At 43.5% G+C, this 17500-nt stretch overlaps 1 protein-coding gene across 1 annotated transcript in view; it reads left to right on the top strand.

Annotated features, from left to right (window-relative positions):
• LOC143020323 (MOXD1 homolog 2-like) overlaps window positions 1-17500 on the top strand; it is a 681164-nt gene that overhangs the window by 85255 nt on the left and 578409 nt on the right. The window lies entirely within an intron of this gene.

Below are 17500 nucleotides of genomic sequence, written 5' to 3' on the forward strand. Positions count from 1 at the left end.
GGGAGTTATAGGTCCGCTCGGAATCTGTTGCCGGTAACCTAGAGTCCGCGGGACCTTTGCAAGAAACACAAGTTGCAACGGATTGAAGGATGGGTTCCTCTCTCCCCAGAGATCAGTTTAAGCTTGTCAATGAAAGCAAGTCAGGTACCCGCTCGACGAGCTCACCGTTCAAAGGATCGTTTAGCGTTGTCGTGGATAGAAGATGGATGGAGGGGCGTCACCCGATCGAAGTGTCAAGGCTATTGGCACTCGCGGTGCCAGAAGGGTGCCAAATAGCGCGATCTCTTCGGGCGTCGTTTACCGAGAGGCATTACCTCGAGATCTATACCCGGCACGTGGAAACTCTCCCCCACCCCCCTCTCCCCCTTCCCTCTTCCCCCTCTCCCTCCCCTTCCCCCACTCCTCCCCCACCTCTTCTCGCGTTTTTGCCTCTGCCCATCTGGATGTATCACCAGATATCGCTGTGAGCATCGTTGCGACGAGAAAGGATAGAGAGGCTTCTGAGAAACTGGTGAGTGCCAACCCACCAGCCTCCCCCCCTCTCTCTCTCTCTCTCTCTCTCTCTCTCTCTCTCTCTCTCTCTCTCTCTCTCTCTCTCTCTCTCTCTCTCTCTCTCTCTCTCTACTTTACTCTCTACAAATATTGCTTCTCCTTTCGCTAACTCACTCCGCACCAACAGCATCACATAAACTCGACCTGTTGATGATAAGATTACGTAACGTAAAGAGCGAGAGAGACGCAGAAGGAGGAGGAGGAGGAGGATGTTAGATCTGTCGCTTCGCCCATGTCCATTCTCACTTCGCCGACGCCGACACAGACAAGAAGCCGATGGCCACGTTTGCCATCGGGCGAGAATTACAGAAGACCTGGGGCGCGCGTGTGTTGTGTTCACATCTCCAATAAATCTGATTCGGTTTTGAGACGAAATGATCGTTCGCTATCTCTAGGATCCTTGTGTATTGACAAAGGGCGTTGGAGGGAAATAGTGTCACATAAGAAGTGGTATTGTTTAGCTTTATTAATCAAGGATTAGGAACCAAAAAAGGAGGATGTTGGTTCGTGTATTCTTGACGCAGTCCTCGTCCTCTCCTCTTTGTAGTGGTCTTGTTTTATTTTATTTTGTTTTATTTTATTTTTGTTTTTATTTCCTGGCTACCCCCCGTGTAAGGGGGAAAAAGCCTTTGGTTTATGTATGTATGTTTTATTTCCTATTCAATATTAATTTATTGAATCTTGTGTTGGCTGTTCTTCCCATATATATATATATATATATATATATATATGTATATATATATGTATATATATATGTATATATATATATATGTATATATATATATATATATTTATATATATGTATATATATGTATGTATGTATATATATGAATTCATATGGCAAGGAAAATGGCACCGACCTCCCTTCACCCTTCGAGCTGCGGACTCCTATTTTCATGTCCGTGAACCTAACACACACACACACACACACACACACAAACACACACATACACACACACACACACACACACACGCATACACACACACACATATATATTATATATATATATATATATTGTATATATATATATATATATATATATATATATATATATATATGTATAGTATGTATATACACATAAGACACTTCGCTGGAGACCTCGCAATACCAATCAAATGACGCAACTTAACGTCATCTGTTGCGCCATCCACAGTGCAAAAGAAAACGGAGATTCGTAGCGTAGAAAACGTACACCCGTGCCCGAAAATGGCAGTATCGGTAAAAAGTCCACCCCACCCCCATTTTTTTTTTTTTTTTTTTTTTTTTTTTTTTTTGAGGGCATGCAGGTCCCTGTCGAAATCCGGCAGACTGATTTTGGGTCCAAAAATAAACCGCCTGACGTGAGCGAGTGGATGAAATGGCACTGTTTCGAGTGCCCTCGATGGCCCTATCAAAACAGCAAACAAGAGACTCACGGAGTGACAAAAACAACGTGTTATTCGCCCCAAATAGTGTTAGAGGCCTGGGAGCCACAGGGGACAAAAAGTCATTCTTATTACCAATAACTCCTCTCTTTTCTCTCTCTCTCTCTCTCTCTCTCTCTCTCTCTCTCTCTCTCTCTCTCTTTCACTCTCTCTCACTCTCTCATCCTTCCTCTTTCTCTCTTTTATAAGTGCCACTTTTGTATTTTATCGTAACTGACTTCAGGCGATTTTATTAATTTTACTGTCACTCCCTTGGTAGTGAAAATGCCAACTTGTATACAGTAGATCACATTTCATTTCAGAAAACTGGAGCTCACAAACGGACGGGTTGTGTGACTAACCACCCTCGCGATGCGTGAGCTTGACATAGTGTTAGGTGGGGAGGGGGGGCAATCAGTCTGTCAAACCTTGAAATCTTGTTAGTAAACACACGTGGGCGCGCGCGCACACACACACACACACACACACCTCGTGGCGCAGATGGTAGAGTTCCCGGCTGCCACTACGGAGGTCCGGGTTCGAATCCCGCCCAGGGCTGAAATAATTTCAGTATCACTGCGCTGCGGGTTATTATTCCAGCTCTCGTGGGTGGGGAGTTGGGTTTGTGTGTGCGTGTAAGGTCACAGCATTACCCATAGATCGGTCATATACGAGCTCTGAGCTCTCTTCCGGGAGATTAATAGCTGTCCAAAGACCATGGTGAATCACACACAACTATTATCTTCTTGATTGGGCTGCGATCTGCCCAAAGCTTCTAAAGTAATCGAAAATCTATATATTTTTACTTTATAGATATCATAGGTCGGCACGCGCGCGTGCGTGTGTGTGTATGGTATATGTATGAATACACATACAGAGGATTACAAAGGAAGGGCACGCCTACAGGAGACCTTTTGGTTTTTGAACGATTAAATCACCAAATTGCAGGTTTTACTATATTCTCCAAACCTTAGGCTACCCACGCTGCTCTGCACAACATTGAATATCTATTGTTGTATTGAACCAAACAAAGGCGACTTAGTGTGTTATATATAGCGATCTGCATTAGAATTAAGACTAAAATGAATAAAATGGGTGACTGATGGGGTTGAGATGGACCGCATGCCTCGGCTGATAGTCTCCCTGAATGGGGAGGACAAAGCTTCTTGGAATATAGATAGATAGATAGGTAGATAGATATCTAGCAGATATCTAGCAAGGAAAATTTTAGAACCGGAATTACTGGAATACATTAATTAATGTATGTCATTCCTTCTAGATTTAATTTATGTATTGCCTACACAACAGTTTTTTCTTTTTCTGTAGATGGAACAGCTGGTTTTTCATATATTAGTAATATCTGACAGATGGTACCTCTCAACGGAGATCATTCTAAGTGGGATTTTTATGATATTCCGAAGGGATTTTTTTTTTAAATCCTCTAAAGGGGATTTGTTGGAGTCCTCCTCAGGGGGTTGTGATCCTCCTAAAGGGATTTGTGATGATCCTCGGAAGGTAATTTGTTTTGATCCTTCTCAGGTATGAATTGTCGTGATCCTCCTAATGATATTGATCGTGATCCTCTTCAGGGTATTTGTAGTGATCCTCACGGGATTTATGATCCTCAAAAAGGGGATTTGTTATGATGCTCTGAAGGGGAACTGTTGAAAGTAAGGACATATGATATGGTGGACCTCTGAAGGACAGACTCGGAGGTAAAAGAAATGAGTGGGAAAATGTCACGGAAGGGTTGGATTGTCACTAAAACTTCAAAAAGTTTCGAAGCTGAAAACGTAACTCCCGTTCATGATTCATACAACAGAGGACGATAACGATTCGAACAGGATAAAAATAAATGATAATAGAAATTAGATAGATATATACAGTGAAGAAATTTTCAGCAGATCATACATCCCATAATTAGACTAAATAAGATAGAGGAATAAACTCATGAATAAAATAGTATAATATCTCAGCCATTACTTTCCTGCCGCCACGAGATGATCCTTGAGGGATTCGAACCGACTCCTGGTTTCATACTTCCAGAGATGGTGACCTTGTCCGCTAGGTCACCCTTTCAGGATAGAGTTTTTTTTTTTTTTTTCAAAGCAGAAAAAAAATGTTTCTTTTCCATAGCAGATACAACCCTTATGTACAAACAGCATACCATAAAGTATATACTGTACAATGTGACACGTGGCAACTCTTACTTCTCTCCTCTACAGAGTAAACTTAGGTATTTACCCGTTGCGTTTAATGTCAGGTTAATATTATAAATGTACTGTGAAATGCAGTGCACTTTTAGTAATTCCACGCCATGTTGTTATACAAATCGAATAGTATAGTAGGAGACTATTTTTCCTTGTGTTTTTACAGCGTAGCATTGGTTTTGAAAAAAAAGAAAATATTTCGTCCTTAACGATAGAGCGTCTGCCAGTGGTTGTCATGGAAACGAAAGTAAACAAGAACCTCGGTTTGTTCTTCCGTGATGACGTAAGTCTTCGTTACCAAAGCTTTTGGTGGACTTTGGTCGAAGCTTTACTCGGACGAGTTCTTAAATGGAAAAAAAAAAGAAAAAAGCTTCAGAGCGTCGACCTCAGTCCAATGAGCCAGTATACTGTCAGCAAACACGATTCAATGGAATAAGAAAGAGGTTTTGGGTATTTATGTTATAGCAATATGATTCAGTTGATAGTTTGCACATATTCATATGTTTTTAGGTTACAATATTTACTGTTTTGATCACATTTTGGTCACGTGTCATTAGCGTGGTCGACTGTGGTTCTTTGTGCCATGCACAGTCGCCGAGATTTCCACGTGGACCACCAATCTTGAGATTGTGTGTGTGTGTATGTGTGTGTGTGTGTGTGTGTGTGTGTGTGTGTGTGTGTGTGTGTGTGTGTGTATGTGTGTATTTAATACATAGGGATATGCAAGCAGAACTCACTGAAGATGAACATTATTCATTTCACAGTGACACGTGACCACGCGTGCGATCTTCCTACGTCTACTATGTTGCGTGACCAAATGGACCAGGCAGAAATCTTGCCTAATGTACAAGAGCGCCTAACGCCCACATCCTGATCACTATTGACAATTGTATGGGCGTTTGTAGGTCACATTGGGTCATGCAAGGAAAGCCTAAATGTCATGGAAGGATTTGTGCTTTAGTGTATGAGAAAGGCATTTATTCATCACTGATGTCCCGTTATGATTTTTTTTTTTTTTTTTGGTCTAAATTATAAAGTTTTGTTTTATAATCGCTAGCTTAGTCGTACACCCACGTCTCTATGTTTGAATGGTACCTCTGACCCGCAGTGTGACCCAGGGTGACCAGATTTAGCATACTTATGCTAGATTTAGCATACTTCCTGTAAGATTGTGCTATATCAATGAAAAGTATAACAGAAACCAAACGTATTCAGAGGAACAAAAGATGATTTTTTCCAATTATTTTTTCCAGTCTATTTATTTATTTTATTTTTATATTTTATTTTTTAATATCTTTCCCAATCTGGTATAATTTCACAAGCTGTCTAGCATACTCCACCATCTGTCTAGCATACTCAGTCGCCCTGGTGACTCTCCTGGCGCAGAAACGAAACAAAACAGCGGTGGTGGTACCAGTCTTGGTGGGTGGGACTACCAACTCGCCGGTGCCAGCGACCTCTCGTAATTCTTCGAGGGACCGCTCGTAAACCGCGCACGATTCTATCGCCCCTTGCGTGCCAAGCGGCGGTCTGTCTGTCGCGCAGTCGGCCGCCTATCGGATGAAACGTCTCGGACCGGCGTGGACAGTGGTCGCATGTCTAGCAAGGGAACACGGGACTCGAGAGGGATGAATAAAATCGCCTGGCGGCAGCCGAAATATAAACATATGACCTAACTTGTATGTGTTTATTACGATAACTGATGAAAAATGTAGTACCACATTAATGTAAATCACAACTAATACCACAGTCGGAACAGAAGAAAAGATTGGAGACGGGGAGTCTGTATATTTCGACTGCTATATATATGACCTAACTTGTATGTGTTTAATAAGATAACCGATGAAAAATGTAGTAGCACATTCGTAAATCACAAATAATACCTTTGAATTTGACATTCTGTCGCCTGATGAACACCTGTCGTTAACCAGAATAGAATATCTAAGTTATGCACTAAGCTTTAATGGGCTCATCGAAACTATCTTTAACCTTAAGGTACTTAAAGATTTACCTTTACAAACGAACTCATTAAAGAACCCACAGGTCTTCCCTGATGACGAACCTGAACGAACATTACTGACGCCGAAATGAAATGAAATAACGTCGTTATTTAATTTAAAAAAATCACCTGAAGACACTTGCTTGCGAAGGTGTTCAAGGTTGCGTCGGTGAGCACAGGTAGTAGATGGGGAGAGGTGCCGGGGCGTGGCACCCTTAGGCACAGTGCCTGCGTGCCTGTGTGCCACTCTGCTTCCAGCCTTGGCGATCAGTATGTGATCATATGTATATGACCGGGGAAGGATATGGTGACGTGGGTGAGGGAGGGAGGGAGGGGGGGGCTCTATGAATGGGGAGGAGATGGGGGTGTTATGTAGGATGGGGACAACGACAGTTCTATGCTGTTGTGTAATACTGGGCATTGATTATTCATTGTCGCCCACTCCTCCTCCTCCTCCTCCTCCTCCTCCTCCTCCTGCTTTCCCTCCTCCTCTTCCTCCTTCTTTCATTCCTCATCCTTCTTCTTTGACTCCTTCTTTGCCTCCTCCTTCTTCTCTTCCATCTCCTTCTTTCCCTCCTCCTCCTCCTCCTCCTCCTGCTTTCCGTCCTCCTTCTCCTCCTCCTTTCATTCCTCATCCTTCTTCTTTGCCTCCTCCTCCTTCTGTTCCATCTCCTTTCCCTCCTCCTCTCCTTCTCACCATTCCTCAATTCCTCTCACACCTCATTTTAATCGTCCTTCCCATTATCCCCGCCCCTCTTCCTACATTTATTCGTCTTCATCCTTCTACTCCGAGACTTCCTGGTGCTGCTGTGGCTATCCTTTCACTCCTCTTCCTAATCACCCTCCTACTCCTGAGGGTCCACTTCCTCAAGCTTGTTCTGTTCCTCCTTTTTCTGCTACTGTTGCTCCTCCTCCTCCTTCTCCTCCTCTTCCTCCTCCTCTTCCTCTTCCTCCTCCTCCTCTTCCTCCTCCTTCTCCTCTTCCTCCTCCTCTTCCTCCTCCTCTTCCTCCTCTTCCTCTTCCTCTTCCTCCTCCTCTTCTTCCTCCTCTTCCTCCTCTTCTCCTTCCTACTCTTCCTCTTCCTCTTCCTCTCCCTCTCCCTCTTCCTTCACCTACTGCAGCCGCTCCTTATCCACCACCCTTCCCCTTTCCCTCCCCTTCCCCTTCCTTCCCCCTTCCCCTTCCCCTCCCCTTCCCCCTCCTCAGCTGTTGGTCGTTTTTTAATGTCGGATTCCACCTTTTATGCTAATGGTTCAGATCTGTAATGGCGGTTTAGTCACATCGTATATGTGTGCGTAGACATGTACAAGAGATGTGCATTATGTGTGTATGCGTTTATGGTATATGTGCATATTGTATGAATTGTGTATGTGTGTATTGTATTACATATGTGTTTGTGTATAGCATTTGTGTGTGTGAGAGAGAGAGAGAGAAAGCAAGAGAGAAAGAGAGAGAGAGAGAAAGAGAAGAGAGTATGTAGCTATACATTGATACTGCTTCAAGCAAATGTATGTTTGCGCAGTTCACGTATATTCCTTTCCATGCCTCTTACCAATTTTTATTATTTATTTCCACACCTTCTGGAAACATGCACCGAAAAAGCTGAATACCACAGGCTGGAGGGGGAAAAAAATAAAATCACAAACTATACCTTTGCCTCCAACCCGTATTAGGTGGTAAGAGGATTTGAGCTTTGAAATGCAGAACATCGCCAGCAACATCATTTGTGAAATCAAATAATGAAATCAAACACGGGACTCCCGGACCGAGAGCTGGAATGCAACATAATATCGGGTTCCAGGCGCACGTTCCAGAGGCCGGAGCTGGAACGAGGAAAAAAAAAAATAAATAAATAAAAATGAAATGAAATAAAACTCGAATAACATAATCTAGGCGGCAGCTGTTGCCAAGGCTTATTACGTTGTTCTGTTAGCCCCATTTCCAACAGTTAGCCCCATTTCTAATAGCCCCATTTCCAACCTCATCTTATTTAACCTCAACTCCAAGTCAACCCCATTTCTATAGGGTAGTCCTGTTTTCAAGAATTTGGTCATATTGTCAACAGTTAGTCCCATTTCTAATAGCCCCATTTCCAACCTCCTCTCATTTAGCCTCAAGTCCAAGTCAACCCCATTTCTATAGGGTAGCTCTATTTTCAACAGTTAGCCCCATTTCCAATAATTAGTCCCATTTCCATCAGAGAGCCCTATTTTCAAGAGTTGGGTCCTATTGCCAACAGATAGCCCCATATCCAATAGTTAGCCCCATTTCCAACCTCACCTCATCTAGCCTCAACTTCAAGTTAACCACATTTCCATCAGGTAGCCCTATTTTCAAGAGTTGGGTCATATTGCCAACAGTTAGCCTTACCTCGAACAATTAGCCCCATTTCCAAGAGGTAGCCCCATTTCCAACTATTAACCCCACCTCCAACATATAGCTCCATTTCCAACAGTAAGTTCCACTACCAAAATTTAGCCCCATTTCCAATTACTAGCCCCACCTCCAACAGTTAGCTCCATTTCCAACAATTAACCCTATTTGCAACAACAAGTTCCATTAACAATATATAGCCCCAATTTTATACTTTTAACCCCATTCCCATCTCCAACATTTAGCCTATTTCTGGCACTCCAACTTCCAACAATTGCCCCTATTTCCGACATTCAACCCTATTTCCAACAGTTAAACCTATTTCCAACATGAACCTCCATTTACAACCATCATCCCTTTGAGAATCGTCAAATAGATTTGTAAATGTGAAGACTGGGTAGTTGATTTGATGGAATTATGTGAATACGTGCATAGACTTCTCAACAATGGAGGTAGATATATTGTAAAATTGAGCTCTGTTACTGTGCTGGTGGCGTAATAGGAAGCGTGCTGGTCTCGAATTCGCTTAGGTGTGGGTTCGAGTCCCGTACGCCTCTTCAATTCCCAGTAGTGTCTGTTACCTGCAGGGCTAAGGTGACGGCTTCGGCCACAGCCACTAGGTGCCTCCAGGTGTAGGCTCTTCTTTATTATGGGAGATTCTCTCTCTCTCTCTCTCTCTCTCTCTCTCTCTCTCTCTCTCTGTGTGTGTGTGTGTGTATGTGTGTGTGTGTCTGTCTGTCTCTCCTTCTCCTTCTTCTTCTTCTTCTTCTTCTTCTTCTTCTTCTTCTTTTCCCAAGAGAATCTCTCAGACGAAGAAGGTAAGGAAGACGAACCGTTTTATGAGAGGGGCTCATCGAGAACGAACTGGTAGTATCACTTTGAATGAAATGAGGTTCATTATATATATATATATATATATATATATATATATATATATATATATATATATATATATATATATACACACACATATGTATATATACATATATATATATACATATATATGTATATATATATATGTATATATATATATTATATATATATATCATATTTCCAACTTACTTTTTTCTTCTTTTTCCTTTCTTTGATATGTACAAGGAGATCGGGCTGAATCTTAGAGAGGCTACTCGCTTCCGACTAGAATGGCCTGGTAGAAGACCAGGAAAGTCAGTGAGACTGTATTCGTTGCCTGCCGAGGGACGAGGAAGCGCAAACATTAGGAAAGGGGAGGAATTGCTTTTCGCAGAAGAAGAAGAAGCACAACAAAGAGTTGGCTCATAAACACACACAACACATAAAACTTGCTCATAGCTTTACCTTTAAGCTCCCCGCCCCTTTCCCCATCCTCTTCCCTTTCCTCGTCCCCTTTCCCCTCCCCCATTCTCTTCCCTCTCTCTCTCTCTCAAAAAAAATATATATATATATATATATCCAGTGCTACATGATATTAATCAAGCTAATACCAAACTGTTTTATTCTAGGTGACACAGAACAACATTATTCTAATTATCAAAGTATGTGTTTCTGAAATCAACTAATTTCAGTCTAGCTTCGAGGCAACGTTGGATTACTGTATTTACATCGACTTGAGGGAAGAGATAGAGCTCTAGTTGCTAACAAAGCCGCTCCTAAGGTGAATAAAATCGTCGATTAAGAGTAACCTAAAAAGACTAGGTTAGGTTTAATCACCACAATCCCTGGGTCGTCTTTCCACTGTATAAAGTTCTCGACTCGGGTCGGTGGGTATAGGTGATATCGCCGGGTTTGACCAATAAGTGCTGTAATGACTGTCATATACTTTATATTATTTGTTTATTTGTTTGTTATTATTTGTCTGTTTATTATTTGCTTGACTTTCATTTATTATTATTTATCTATCTATTATTATTTACTATTTACCTGTTTATTATTTAACTATACCTATACATTTATTTATTTATTCTATTTATTATTATTTATATTATGATTTTTTTTTTTTTTTTTTTTTTTTTCATTATTATATTTTCTTTGCATCCGACCTAGTTATGGACCAAAAAGTCTCCTGTCGGCATGCTTCGCCTTTGTAATCCTTTGAGTGAGTAACAATGGTTTTCAGTCAGGGGACCATGACGGCTCCCAAGGGACCGATGACAAGAATTTAGGTAGGGTGGATGTGCCTTGTTGTTACATATTATACATACATACATATACCAAAGGCTTTTTCCCCCTACACGGGGGGTAGCCAGAAAGAAAAAGGCACAGACACCACTTCCACCCACTCCACCCCCTACACGTTCCACTCCCCTCCATCACTCTCTCCTGGGAGGAGGAATACAAGATAATTATGATTGTCAACGTTGTATTAAAGTAAAGGGTTTATCCTCATCAACATAACATTATTATTACTTATTTATGTATTCATTTACTTATCGTATTTATTGTATCATATATATTTAAAAAAAAATTGGCGGGATGGGATTTGGCATAAAAATGAAAGGGAGACATACGAATGTTGAGAATTCATGAATGATGGAATGGAGCAACAAAGGTCAAGAATCACAGTAGGTGATATCGCCATGTTTGACTCACGAGAATGTAGAGTGTGGGGTACTCAAAACTAAATGAAATTGTCTTTCGTTATACAGAAAAAAGTCACTAAAGGATTTTTTTCATTTCGAAGCCTACGGTAGGGATTCCCTCAGCTGAATAAAATCACCTGGCGGCAGCAAACACGAAACGCAGAAGTTGGATATAAACACCAAAGGGGTTTTCTGACCCTTGAATGAAATAATCTGAAGACGCGTAGAATGATCATTAGTCGAAGATAAGATTAAAAAAAATTAACGATTATTATTGTTATCGTTATTATCGTTATTACTATTACTATTATCATCATTATTATTTTTTAGTCATTATTTATTTCTTCATTTATTTATTTTTATATTTTATATATTTGGACAAGATGCAGGGATGACCCGTCATCCAGGAGGTACCAAGATAAGAGGGAAGGAAGAGGGTAGAGGGGAGTGGAGTTTGTAGGGGATGGAATGGGTGGGAGTGGTTTCTATGCCTTTATTTTATGGCTACCTCCCATGTAAGGTGGAAAGCCTTTTGATATATGTATATATGAATTATTTTTTTAATCCCTGAGGTGGAAAACATTATTTAGATTTGTAGGTTCGAAAGGAAAAGTCGTCTCCCATAAGTGAATATAATCTTCGGATTACAACCTGAAAAGAGCAAGAAAGAGGGGGGAAAAGAGGTCAACAAGGGAATGAAAGAGTTTAAAGTTTGTTAATTAGAAGAAAGCCGCCTTGGAAAGAAAAAAAGAAAAAAGAACGGACTGCGGAAATTACTGAGGATTTTATTCCGTTTTCTTTTGTTTTCTTTCCTACTTTTGTTAATCGTACTGATGTGCGCAACCACATTAATATACATATGTTTTTTTGTGTATGTGTGTCTCTATTCACCATGGTTTTGGGTCACGTGTGTATGTGTATTTTGTGTGTGTGTATGTGTTTTGTGTGTGTGTGTGTTTTTTTGTGTGTGTGTGTTTTGAGTGTGTGTATGTGTGTGTGTGTGTGTGTGTGTGTGTTTGACATGGATAAAATACATCAACTTGTTTACATAAAACTTAGTGCTATTGACAAAATAATTGTCACGGTAATTTTTACTCGTTATGGTCTTTGTCGCTCTTGTTGAGAGAAGTTGTTTATCATTTGGCTGATTAGTCAGTTGGGCTCAAAAACAGGATTTTTTGTGACCTACAAATCAGTTGTGTCAACTTTTGTCAACACTGAGCTGTGTGTTCTTGTTTGAACCCTGAGGGTGAGGGAGGGCCGCCCAGTCCCATGGGGAAAGGAGAGTGACATTCCCACAGGGGGAAGGGGGGAGAAGGGGTGCTCAGTGCCACGGGGGAGATGGGGTGTCAATGCCCTAGGAGAGAGGGGTGCCTAGTGCCCTGGGGGAAAGGGGAGAGAGGGGCGTTCAGTCCCACATGGTGAAGGGGGGAAAGAGGGGTACTCAGCGCCATGGGGGATATCATTGCCACAGGGGTAGGGGGAAGCCAGTGCCACAGGGGTTTCTTTAGGATGCCAACCAGGAGATAAATAGAATCACCTGACGACATTCATAACGAAAGGAAAGTGACCACCCTGTAGGGAAGGGGGGGGGGATAATCATGAGGCGCCAAATTAGAACACCCCCCCACACACACACACGCGGTCCTCAGCCTGAACGAGGATTCTTTCGGCCGAGACCCGCTTCAGGTGGGACATCGTTCTCTCTTTTGGAAGACACCACTGTGATGCTCTTGCCGCACCACACCGTTTGGTTTTGGTTCTTACACGTCGATATTATTGAGATGAGGCCACGGTTCCCCCTCTCTCAAGGGGAACAGGTGGGGGGGGGAGGTGTCATTAATATTGCCGACACCTGTGTGCGCAATTTATTCGATAAAAGGTTTTCATATCTTTGCATCAAGCTTCTTTTTTCAGATCGACATCTAAGGGTAGTGGTGGTGGTGGGGGTGGTGGTGTTGTTGTTGGTATAGTAGTGTGGTAGGTGGAGGTAGAAGTAAAGGTATATGTAGAGATAGATGATAGTGGTGGTGGTGGTGGTGGTGGTGGTGTTGGTGGTGGTGGGGGTGGAGGTGGTGTTGTTGGTGGTGGTCATAGGGGTGTTGGTATAATGTTGTGGTAGGTGGAGGTAGAGGTAGAAGTAAAAGTAAATGTAGATATAGAAGTAGAAGTAGAGGTAGAGTTGGACATAGACGTGGAGGAGGAGGAGGAGGAAGAGGAAGAGGAGGAGGTGCGTTTGCTGGAAAGGAGTTACATTGACAACAAAGAGAGAATCGCTGACAACAAAGGAAGTGGCAACACGAAACTGGATGCCATTGTTGTCACTGGCAAAGATGGAGGATGAAGCAATTCGTCATCAACAAACCGTACCGATACTTCCAGTTACAGTAATAGTAACAGTATTCGTACTATCCGGGATGATAGTGTTGGTAGATAGGATAGTAACCCAGAACGAAGTTCACGCTTATAAGTATATATGATACTATCATAGCAATTCTAGATGCCTTAACAAAACAATTTATGTGATTGAAATGTCTTGAGAGGATTAATCAAGATATTCCTCATTTTCATCGTATTAATTAGTTTATTTTCCATTTATCTTTTATTAATCTTTTTATTTATTTATCTATTTATTTATTCATTTATTCATTTATTTACCAATAAAGGAAAATTAAGTTATTTTAGTGTCTATACCTGTATTAAATCGTCATCTTTCGAGTTCAGGTCTTGACGGTAGTTGCCCACGTGATGTGGTGACCTACAATTCATTAAAGTGATGAATAATCCTACGCTGATTACGATGAGCGAGTGCTGCGTTGTGTTGCCGTGTGCTGAGCTGTGTTTTGCTGTGCTGCTGTGATTTGTTTTGCTGTGCTGCTGTGGAGGCAGTAGGAATCATTGATCTCACAACTAGTGGCTTGGTTCCCACACCTTCCCCTCCCTTCCCTTCCCTTCCCTTCCTCTCCCTTTCCTCCCCTTCCCTTCCCTCCCTTACCTTCCCTTCCTTTCCCTTCCCTTCCCTTCCCTTCCCTTCCCTTATCTTACCATCCCTTCCTTTCCCTTCCCTTCCTTTCCCTTCCCATCCCTTCCCTTCCCTTACCTTCCTTTACCTTACCTTCTCCCCTCCACACCTTACTTGCTTCTCGACCTCCCCCCTCCCACACACACCTTCCCTTCTCCTCCCTTCCCTTCCCTTTCCTTTCCTTACTTTCTCCCCTCCAAACTTGATTGTCTTCTCGACTTCCCACACCCCCACACACACACCTTTCCCTCCCTCCCCTTCCCTTCCCTCCCCTTCCCTTCCCTTCCCTTCCCTCCCCTTCCTTTTCCTTCCCTCCTCTTCCCTCCCCTCCTCTCCCCTTCCCTCCCCTCCCCTTCCCTACTCTCCCCTTCCCCTCCCTTCCCTTTCTTTCCCTTCCCTTACCTTCCCTTCCCTTCCTTTCCCTTGCTTTTCCTCCCCTTTCCTTCCCTTACTTTCTCCCTTCCACGCTTGACTCTCTTCTCGACCTCCCACCCCACACACACTCTTTCCCTTCCCCTCCCTTTCCTTCCCTTCCCTCCCCTTCCCTCCCCTCCCCTTCCTTTCCCCTTCCCTTCCCTCCCCTTCCTTTTCCTCCCCTCCCTTTCCCTTTCCTCCTCTCCCCTTCCTTCTCATTCCCTTCCCTTCCCTTCCCTTCTCTTCCCTTGCCTTCCCTCCCCTTACTTTTTCCTTTCCACGCTTGACTCTCTTCTCTCCCACCCCACACACACACCTTACCTTCCCTCCCCTTCCCTTCCCTTCCCTTTACCTCCCTTCCCTTACCTTCTACCCTCCACGCTTGACTCTCGGCCTCCCCCCCCCTACACACTTTCCCTTCCCTTCCCTTCCCTTCCCTTCCTTTCCCCTTCCTCCCCTTCGACCTCCTCACCTGACACTCACCTAGACCTCCCCCCACCCCCACCCAAGCACACCTGATATTCCTCCCCACCCGCCACACTCTCTCCCCAGTTCCCTTCTCCTTTCCTTTCCTCTGTTCCTCGTTTTAATTCCCCTCTCTGTCTTTCTCCGCTTCGCTTTTCATGATTTCTTTCCCTTCCCTTCCATTCCCTTCTTTTCCTTCCCTTCACTTTCGTTCTTTCCCTTCCCTCTCCTTCCCTTTCCTTCCCTTCCCTTCTCTTCCATTCCCCCGCCTTCCCTCCCTTCTCCTTCCCTTCTCCTTCCCTTCTTCCCTTCCCTTCAATTCCCTTCTTTTCCTTCCCTTCACTTTAGTTCTTTCCCTTCCCTCCCCTCCCCTTCCCTTCCTCCCCTTCCCTTCCTTTCCTTTCCCTTCCCCCGCCTTCCCTCCCCTTCCCTTCCTTCTCCTTCCCCTTCCCTTCCCTTTTCTTTTCACATTCTCTTCCCTCTCATGTCTTTCCTTTCTCACTTCCTTTCCAATTACCTTCTCCCGTCTTTCCGTGTTACCCTCATCCTCTTCTTCCTACTCCCTCTCCTCTTCCTCCTCCTCCTCCTCCTCTTCCTCCTCCTCTTCCTACTCCTACTCTTCTTCCTACTCCTTCTCCTCGTCCTCCTCCTCCTCCTTCTCTTCTTCCTCCTCCTTCTTTTCTTTCTCCACTTCCTCCTCCTCCTCTTCTTCCTACTCCTCCTCTTCCTCCTCCTCCTCTTCTTCCTACTCCTCCTCCTCTTCCTCTTCCTCCTCTTCCTCTGAGGTGGACTGCCGTCTCCAGGCCAGAGCAAGCCAGCGGACTCTAATTGAAGAGCTAGAATAATGAAAATAATGAGTCTGAAATGTGTTTCACTCCCACCAACGCAATTTGAGTCTCACTGGCGGCGTAATCGGAAGCTTTCTGTTCCCGCATTCGCATACTTGTGGGTTTGAATCCCAACAGTACCCGAAGCCCATTGGGCAAAGGTGACGGAATCGGCAGCAGGTATTCAGCGCCTCCTGGCGTAGGCGCCTCACCTTTGAAGAAAAATATAGATGGAGGAGAAACGCCCACGGCAGACAACCAATCTTTAAAACAAGGCTTGTTTTTTTATTTACTTTATGGTAATATGCAGTAAAATAGCTACGCTCGTGGGGATCCCGTCTCGTACTTTGTTCTGCCCCCTCCCCCCCTTTTTTATTTGTTGATTTATTTATTTATTTTTTGCACGTCCTTACCTTAGAACACAGGGATCGGTATAGGCTAGATAATTATAATTGGAGGGTTTTTTTTTCGTCAATAATTAATTTATGTTCAGCTCATGACAACTGATTCCATCAAAAGAACAGTAAAGAAAAAATGAATAAATGAATAAACAAAATAACAAAGAATGATAAAACAAAATAGAATAAAACAAAACAAATAAACATAATTTCTCTCGCACCTACATTTCACAGACCTCTTGTCAGGTCCTATCATTCAGGCACTGTTGGATCAAATGACACCGACATTTTGACGCTTTTGACTTCAGAGTAATTTTCTTCTTCTCCTTTTTCTTCTTCTTCTTCTTCTTTTTATTCTTCTTCTTCTTCGTCTTCTTCTTCTTCTTCTTCTTCTTCTTCGCCTTCTTCTTCGTCTTCTTCTTCGTCTTCATCTTCTTCTTTTTCTTCGTCTTCTTCTCCTCCTCCTCCTCCTCCTCCTCCTCCTCCTCCTCCTGTTGCTGCTCGTGTGTTCTTTGTTGGAAGTTCCTTGTTTCATGCGCATTGTTTCTGCATCGACAAGCCTCCCTTGTACAAGCGCTCTAGCGTGGTAGCTCTGCTGTATGCCCTTCGGAGCTTCCCATATATCCACCCTATACTCCTCTTCGTCCTCTGCCTCCTCTTCTCTTTTTCACTCTTCCTCACGCTCCTCTTTCTCTTCTTCCCTGTTCTCCTCTTTTCCGTTCTTCTCCTCTCTATTCTCTTCCATCCTTCTCTTATCCTCTTCCTCCTCTTCCCCTTTTTCATCTCCCCCTCCACATTCTCCCTGCTCTCTCCCTTCCTATTCTTCTTCCCCTTCCCCTTCTCCTTCTCCGCTTCTCCTACTCTCCTTTGTCTTCCCCTTCGTCCTCCTCCTCCTCCTCCTCCTCCTCCTCCTCCTTGTCCTACTCCTTTTCCTTTTCTTCCTACCCCGCCCCCTCCCTCACCTCCCTTTCCTCTATCTTTTCCTTTTCCTCCTCGTCTTCCCCTTCTTCCTCCTCTTCCCTCTCCTTTATTTCCTCCACCTTTCCTTTCCCTCCTCGTCTTCCCCTTTTTCCTCCTCTTCCCTCTCCTCCCTTTTCTCCTCCTCCTCCTCCTCCTCCTCTGTGTTCTCATATGGCCATTCCTACCCCTCCAGTTCCACACTCTTCCTGTTTTTCACCATTTTTTTCACGTCTTCTTTTCCCCTCTCGCTGCCACCAGCACTCACCACCAGGTGCCATCGCCAACACCACCACCACAACCGACACCACCGACATTGCT

This window comes from Oratosquilla oratoria, chromosome 39 (assembly GCF_046742065.1).
Source record: "Oratosquilla oratoria isolate Oo_2021 chromosome 39, ASM4674206v1, whole genome shotgun sequence".
NCBI classification, from domain to species: Eukaryota; Metazoa; Arthropoda; class Malacostraca; order Stomatopoda; family Squillidae; genus Oratosquilla; species Oratosquilla oratoria.